The sequence below is a fragment of the Elaeis guineensis genome, chromosome 11 (genome assembly GCF_000442705.2).
Source record: "Elaeis guineensis isolate ETL-2024a chromosome 11, EG11, whole genome shotgun sequence".
NCBI lineage: Eukaryota > Viridiplantae > Streptophyta > Magnoliopsida > Arecales > Arecaceae > Elaeis > Elaeis guineensis.
In genome coordinates this window covers 1,772,836-1,781,228 of record NC_026003.2, presented here as the reverse complement: position 1 = coordinate 1,781,228, position 8,393 = coordinate 1,772,836, and positions in this window count along the sequence as shown.

The following is an 8,393-nucleotide window of genomic DNA, read 5'->3' as shown; positions in this document are numbered from 1 at the left end:
CACCAGCTCCTCACCAATATCGAGGCGGTGAACTATGCGAGGAGGGACATCCTCCAGGTGGAGGAGCGCTGCCGGGTCGAGGTTGCTCGCCTCTAAGCAAAGATGGCCGAAGTAGTCGCCCTCCAAGAGGCCCTGGAAAGAGAGAAACAAGCCCGGGAGGAGGAGAGGCAGACCTTGGAGGAGTCGGCGAGAAAGGCGGAGGCCGAGGTCGCCAACTTGGCTGAGCAGATTTCGATCCTGGTCTCGGAGGCGAGAGTCCTTGCGGTAGAAGAATTCAAGGCCTCTGCAGAGATGAGGGTCCTGAATGTCCAATTCGGCCAGGAGGCGTTCATCAAGGGGTTCGAGCTCTGTCAAGAGAAGGTGGCCAAAAAATTTTCGGAGCTCGACCTCAGCTTCCTAGGCGAGGAGTCCGAAGATGAGGCCGGTCCCTCGCCAGCCGCCACTGCTATCACAGCCCCCTTGCCGGGGATGCCGAGTTCTCCAACCCCCGCCCCTGAGATCTGAGACCTCCGACCTTGTATCTTTATTTCATCACAATTTTTCTTTTCCTCCCTTTTTTTTTTCTGCTTTTCTTCCTGCGATGAGTCGTGCTTTGACGCTTTTGCCTTCCGATGGCAGTGTCCTACAGAAGCACTTCCCCTACCCCTGGGGATCCCGCTGAAGTCGACGATCCAGCGGTTGAAGAAGGAAGTCCTTCACTTGACAAAGAAGTCAAAGAAGATGGAAGGCGAGCTTCGCAGATTGAGAGAAGGTCATTCTGAAGCCATCGCGGAGGCCACCCACTTTCGAAATCTCCACGTGAAGGGGATCATGGAATATAGCCGGAGGAAGGCAGATTTCGCGAAGGAGCTCGAGGAATGCAAGAAGAGCGCCAGCGACCGAATTTGGGCTCAGGCCGCCAAGATTAGCGCCCTCAAGGTGGAACTGTCGGCTGCGATGAGGAAGATCGGCCAACTGGAAGGAAGTTCATCCCGACTCTTGGCTCGGGCCGACGGTGACCAACAGTGGTCGAAGAAGGTCTCGACCTTCAGCGGCAGCTTCAGGACGCCGAGGTGAGCCATGACGTGCATCGGGCCAGCTGGCGCAGGCAGGTGGAGGAATATAAAGGGAGACTCAGGGCGGCGACCGACGAAGTCACCCGTCTCCAGAGGCAGCTAGCCAACAGGGCTCAGCTTACTTCCGCCTGGGATTCTGATGAGCTCCAGTCCCTAAGAGGAACCGTCGAAGGGATTTCTGTCACCCTCGGGGAAAAGACAGTCGAGCTGCAACAACTGAAGATCCAACTGGCATACGAGCAGTGGGCCATCGCGGATGCGGAGGCGGAATCCGAGGTCTTGAGGAAGAGGCGTCGAGAGGCGGAGGCCGAGAGCCAGCGACTTCGTCGGGCGCTCCAGGATGCGCTGCAAAGAAGGGGGGAGCTAGAAGAAGAAATTGAGAATCTAAAGCAGTACTGGATGAGGGGTGGAGCAGATAACTCTAGGTCGGAGGGAGCAGAGCCCCCTTAGAGCTCTTTTCGTCCTTCCGTCTTTTCATGTATATACTTCTCTTTTTGTTGTTTTGTCCCGCTTTTGCCGTTTTGCTTTTCTTTCCTTGGCCTTCCGGGCTTTGTAGTGTGTATTTCAAAAATGGAATGAAAAAGGATGTTTCGTGTTACCTCGTCGCGTGTTGTATTAAATTGTCGTCCGTCAAACTTTTCTTGTCGTTCGACTTATCTGATGCTAACGTCGTTGGGAGGCGCCCAGTCGTCGATGCGTTAGCTTGCCTTCCTCGTCGTACATGGCCGCAAGCCCGAGCTTGGTGGTCCGGACTCCGCATTACTTCGGAGACGTCGCTGTCTTCTTGACCTATGCCGGGAGTCTTCTTAGAGGCTGGGGGTGTTCGGTAGGAACCCCCCATCTTTGTTGGGACGAGGTTCTTTAGGTCTTTGGTGCGGTTCGTCCTTCATCTATTTCCATCGTAGTTCGTCACCCTTCCTTTTTGATTTTCCTCCTCTTCTCAGAGTGAGGGCCCTCCCCTCGCTTTTTGCGGGGTTGCATAGGGGCGTGGAGGTGCCGCTGAGGGGCTTTTTTCCTTCATCCGATCTTGTCGGACGGTCGGGTTTCGTCACCATCAGGACGAGATTCTCCTCCCATTCCCGCGGGGGCGCGTAAGGGCCATTGCCAGGGTGAGCGGAGTCTTCCTTACCGCAGAAGTCGTGGGTGGAGCCCGGCTCCCGTAGGAGTCCGGATGGAGTCTCCCTTGCTGCAGAAGTCACGGACGGAGCCCGGCTCCCGTAGGAGTCCGGGCGGAGTCTCCCTCGCTGCAGAAGTCACGGACGGAGCCCGGCTCCCGTAGGAGTCCGGGCGGAGTCTCCCTTACTGCAGAAGTCACGGACGGAACCCGACTCCCGTAGGAGTCCGGGCGGAGTCTCCCTTGCTGCAGAAGTCACAGGCGGAGCCCGGCTCCCGTAGGAGCCCGGGCGGAGTCTCCCTCGCTGTAGAAGTCACGGACGGAGCTCGGCTCCCGTAGTCGTCCGGATAGAGTCTCCCTTGCTGCAGAAGTCACGGACGGAACCCGGCTCCCGTAGGAGTCCGGGCGGAGTCTCCCTTGCTGCAGAAGTCACGGGTGGAACCTGGCTCCCGTAGGAGTCCGGGCGGAGTCTCCCTCGCTGCAGAAATCACGGACGGAGTTCGGCTCCCGTAGGAGTCCGGATGGAGTCTCCCTTGCTGCAGAAGTCACGGACGGAACCCGGCTCCCGTAGGAGTCCGGGCGGAGTCTCCCTTGCTGCAGAAGTCACGGGCGGAACCCGGCTTTTGTAGGAGTCCGGACCTTCGACCTTGCTTAAGTCAGGGCGAGGTTCTCCTCCCATTCCCGACATGGCCGTGGGGGCGTGTTAGGGCGCTGTAAGGCCTCTCCCCCATTCGGTCTAAAAGAATCGGGCCTTTGACTTTGCTCATGTCAGGACGAGGTTCTCCTCCTGTTCCTGACATGGCCGTGGGGGCGCGTTAGGGCGCTGTAAGGCCTCTCCCTCCATCCGGTCTAAAAGAACTGGGCCTTTGACTTTGCTCATGTCAGGACGAGGTTCTCCTCCTGTTCCTGACATGGCTGTGGGGGCACATTAGGACGCTGCAAGGCCTCTCCCCCCATTCGATCTGAAAGAACCAGGCCTTTGACTTTGCTCATGTCAGGACAGGTCCTCCTCCTATTCCTGACATGGCTGTGGGGGCACATTAGGGCGCTGTAAGGCCTCTCCCCCCATCCGGTCTAAAAGAACCGGGCCTTTGACTTTGCTCATGTCAGGACGAGGTCCTCCTCCTGTTCCTGACATGGCTGTGGGGGCACATTAGGGCGCTGTAAGGCCTCTCTCCCCATCCGGTCTAAAAGAACTGGGCCTTTGACTTTGCTCATGTCAGGACGAGGTCCTCCTCCTGTTCCTGACATGGCTGTGGGGGCACATTAGGGCGCTGTAAGGCCTCTCTCCCATCTGGTCTAAAAGAACCGGACCTTTGACTTTGCTCATGTCAGGACGAGGTCCTCCTCTTGTTCCTGACATGGCTGTGGGGGTACACTAGGGTGCTGTAAGGCCTCTCCCCCAATCTGATCTTGAGAGAATCGGACTTTCATTTTAGGTATGTTAGGACGAGGTTCTCCCCCCGTTCCTAACATGACTTTGTTTTAGGCGTTTGAAGGGGTTATATCCAGTCGTGACAAATCCATGCCAAATGGGAAGAGCACGTCAAGTAGAAAGGAATTTAGATTCAAGGTGAAATCATAGGTGACACATTTACAGGTTTTCCGAGTTCTACGGTTGTGGGGGGTCTGCTCCTCCTTGAGGCCCTCCGGTGATGGAGTCGATGGTCCCGATGGGAGGCCAGTCTCTGGGTTGCTCCTCCCTTCTTGGTGGTTCAGGTTGCGGAAGGGCCCTTGGCCGATCTCCTCTACCCTCAGGCCTGCGTCGGATGAACCTGTCGAGTCGACCTCGCCAGATGAGCTCCTCGATCTCATCCCGGAGCTGGATGCATTCCTCCATGTCGTGGCCGTGGTCGCGGTGGTAGAGACAGAACTTGTTGGGGTTGCGCTTCTCGAGGTGCTGCGCATCCTCTCCGATCTAGGGAGCTGCTCCCTGACCTCCATTAGTACCTGGGCCTTCAAGACATTGAGGGGGGCTTAGTTGCGGAATCTCCCCGGTGGGGAACCCCACTGGACCCCGCGATCTGGGCTTCTCTGCTTGCGCACCCGGGGTGGAGTATGGGCACGCTTGTGCCCAGGAGGGGATCGAGAATGTGGCCGGGCTTCTCTTGGCCTTTTTTCGATTGCGGGCTTACTCGAGTCTCCCGCCTGGCGCTCCCTCGCTGTCTCTTCATCCTTCATTTTGAAGGCTTCTTCCGCTCGGGCATATCCTTCAGCCTGAGCCAGCAAATCAGCAAAATCCCTAGGGTACTTCTTCTCCAGGGAGAACAAAAGATCATTCTTCTGAAGGCCACCCTTCAGGGCGCCATTGCGACTGATTGGTCCATGTTCCGGACCTCCAGCGCCGCGATGTTGAAACGGTTGATGTAGGCCGAATGGACTCCCCTTCCCTCTGCTTAATATTGATGAGGGACTCCGAACCCTTCCGGGGGCGCCGGCTGCTGACAAAATGGGCCACAAATTGGTGGCTCATTTGATCGAAGAAAAAGATGGTATCCGATTTCAAAGCCGAGTACCAATTCCTCGCCGCTCCCTTCAAGGTGGATGGGAAGGCCCGACATAGAATGGCGTCGGGAGCACCGTGAAGCAGCATCATCATCCGGAAGGCCTCCAGATGATCAATCGGGTCCGAAGTCCCGTCGTAGCTTTCGAACTGGGGGAGCTTAAAGTTTGGCGGGATCGGTTCCTGCATGATCATTTAAGAGAAGGGAGGGTCAGTACAAATATCCTCACCATAAGCGGGGGGAGCATGGCGGAGTTCTTCGATCCGTCGGTTCATCTCCTGGAGCCTCCGATCCAGAAAATCCTCCCGACTTCGAGTCTCGAGGGTCCTCTGGCAGAATGGGGGCAGGGATCTTCCAGGGGTGGAGCCGTGGTCCGATTGAGGGCTCTCCACCCTCGGGTTTGCTTTCCCAGGAAGGACGGGGCGGCTGGCACAGGTGGCCCGCCCAGCCGCCTGATTCTGGTGTTCTGGGGACACCCTTTCTAGGCGTACTGATGCCTGCGGCTGCTGCTGCTGCATAGCCTGCACAGCTTCTGTGAGGCCTTTGACCTGCTGCGCCAGTAGGTCAAACTGCTCCGCACCGACCACCGCCATCGGAGGAGGAGGAGGAGGAGGTTGAGAAACAGGAGGGGAGGCTGGAGCCTGAGATCTGGCCACGGAGGCCATGGACCGTCGCGTGGACGCCTTGCGGGGAGGCATCAAGTGAGGATCTCGTGGGGGAAGCAAGGAGTGGGTGCCGGAGGGGACGATCGGAGGTGGCTCCGTTGAGCGCTCCTTTAAGAACAAGGGTACTGCGAAGGTTCAGCCCTTCTTCTAGCGCCAATCCTGTTGGTGCAAAAATCTGCTTGCGCCGGAGAAGCTGGAGTCGAGGGAGTCGCGGTCGCCACCGGGACCTGCAAAGGAAGTCTAAACCGGAGGTGGGGTTGCTCCGGCAAGACCCTCCGACGCTCAAGTCAGTTCTCTGCCTCAACAAGAATGGAGTGCTCGAACGGAGAATTTAGTAGAGTTTTGAGGTAACAAATGAGAGCTTATCGAATAACGTATCTAGGGTTCCCTTTTTATAGGTGGAGGGCTCAACAGACTGATAGCGACGTTCATAACCATCTCGTAGTGGGCCGCCCACCGTCAGGAGGAATTTGTTGCGAGGAATAGTGGAGTAGACCCGTGGCCCTCACTGCAGCGCGCCACGTGGAGTCTGCTGCAGGGAGTGGAGCGCGTCCGTTGTCGCGACTTGCCAGCGGATGAAAGAATCGCGCAGTATCCATTACAGAAGGTGGAGCAGGATCATGGGCATCATAGCGGTCTACCCGGGAATAATGGAGCCGTGCGGGATCCGTCGCAGGAAGTGGAGCAGAGTCGTGGCTGTCATAGTGGTCTGTCAGGGATTGATGGAGCTGCGTGGAATCCATCACAGGAAGTGAGCAGGATCATGGTGGTTGCCGTGTCTTGGCAGAAAATGCAGATTCGTTGGCTGAAGTTCGACAGTGGTCGGAGCTGGTGACGGAGCCTGGCTCCCGTAGGAGCCCGGGCAGAGCCCTCCTTGTGATTGAAGTCGTGGGCGGAGCCCGGCTCCCGTAGGAGTCCGGGCGGAGTCCTCCTTGAGGTCAGAGTCATGGGCGGAGCCCGGCTCCCGTGGGAGTCCGGCGGAGTCCCCTGCAATTAAAGTCAGGTGCGAAGTCCGGCTCCCGTAGGAGTCCGGATGGAGCTTACCGACAGTTGAAGTTGGCGACGGAGCTCGGCTCCCGTAGGATCCGGGCGGAGTCCTCCTTGAGGTCGGAGTCGTGGGCGGAGCCGGCTCCCGTGGGAGTCCGGGCGGAGTCCTCTCGAGTTGAAGTCGTGGGCGGAGCCCGGCTCCCGTAGGAGTCCGGGCGGAGTCCCCTGCCATTAAAGTCAGGTGCAAAGTTCGGCTCCCGTAGGAGTCCGGACGGAGCTTACCGGCAGTTGAAGTTGGCGACGGAGCCCGGCTCCCGTAGGAGTCCGGACGGAGTCCTCCTTGAGGTCGGAGTCATGGGCGGAGCCCGACTCCGTGGGAGTCTGGGCGGAGTCCTCTCGGAGTTGAAGTCGTGGGCGGAGCCCGGCTCCCGTAGGAGTCCGGGCGGAGTCCCCTGCAATTAAAGTCAGGTGCGAAGTCCGGCTCCCGTAGGAGTCCGAACGGAGCTTACCGGCAGTTGAAGTTGGCGACGGAGCCCAACTCCCGTAGGAGTTCGGGCGGAGTCCTCCTTGAGGTCAGAGTCGTGGGCGAAGCCCGGCTCCCGTGGGAGTCCGAGCGGAGTCCTCTCGGAGTTGAAGTCATGGGCGGAGCCCGGCTCCCGTAGGAGTCCGAGTGGTGTCCCCTGCAATTAAAGTCAGGTGCGAAGTCCGGCTCCCGTAGGAGTCCGGACGGAGCTTACCGGTAGTTGAAGTTGGCGACGGAGCCCAGCTCCCGTAGGAGTCCGGGCGGAGTCCTCCTTGAAGTCAGAGTCGTGGGCGGAGTTCGGCTCCCGTGGGAGTCCGGGCGGAGTCCTCTCGGAGTTGAAGTCGTGGGCGGAGCCTGGCTTCTGTAGGAGTCCGGGCGGAGTCCTCTTAAGGTCGGAGTCATGGGCGGAGCCCGGCTCCCGTGGGAGTCCGGGCGGAGTCCCCTGCAATTAAAGTCAGGTGCGAAGTCTGGCTCCCGTAGGAGTCCGGACGGAGCTTACCGACAGTTGAAGTTGGCGACGGAGTCCGGCTCTCGTAGAAGTCCGGACGGAGTCCTCCTTGAGGTCGGAGTCATGGGCGGAGCCCGGCTCCCGTGGGAGTCCGGGCGGAGTCCTCTCGGAGTTGAAGTCGTGGGCGGAGCCCGGCTCCCGTAGGAGTCCGGGCGGAGTCACCTGCAATTAAAGTCAGGTGCAAAGTCCAGCTCCCGTAGGAGTCCGGACGGAGCTTACCGGCAGTTGAAGTTGGCGACAGAGCCCGGCTCCCGTAGGAGTCCGGGCAGAGTCCTCCTTGAGGTCGGAGTCGTGGGCGGAGTCCGGCTCCCGTGGGAGTCCGGGCGGAGTCCTCCTTGAGAACTTCGGCTGTGGGTATTTTATACCCAACATTACATATAAAAAAAGATTCTATGTTGTTATAAGTTGTTATAAATTGTTATAATGCTTACGTATGACTTGTAACCTTAAATATGTATAAGGCATTTCAAGCCAAGATTGAATAAGATGATTGAATTTTTGCTTGAATGGATTTGATTACATTCTATAAGTTTGTTTTTGGTTCATTCTGACATGAATAAGTTGTTTTGTCTAATTTTGTATTTGGAAATGTCTTGTTGTGATTGAACATGCTAATTGGGTATATAATTGCATGATGTGGATGGCTAGCGTCACAAAGGGCATTGTAGCTTAGTTGAACAAGATCTTAAGCTTGATGGCAATAATTATGCTATATGGTAGCAAAAGGTCCGATTCATACTCATTGAGCAAGATCTATTGGATATGATATCTAAAAAGGATGTGGAGCCAACTTCACTATCACAGTGGCTAAAAGGAAAGAGTATGAGGCCCTTAAAAAGAAGAACACCATGGCACGGATGACATTGTTGAGTATAATGACTGATGATATCATGGTGAATTTTTTCATGCTTGGTTCTGCCAAGGCCATATGGGATATGGCAAAGAACAAGTTTGGTGCTGTTTCTTTAGAGAAACAAAGGGCTATGATCCTCAAGTTTAAGAACTACACCAAGAAAGTTGATCATAACATGAATCAT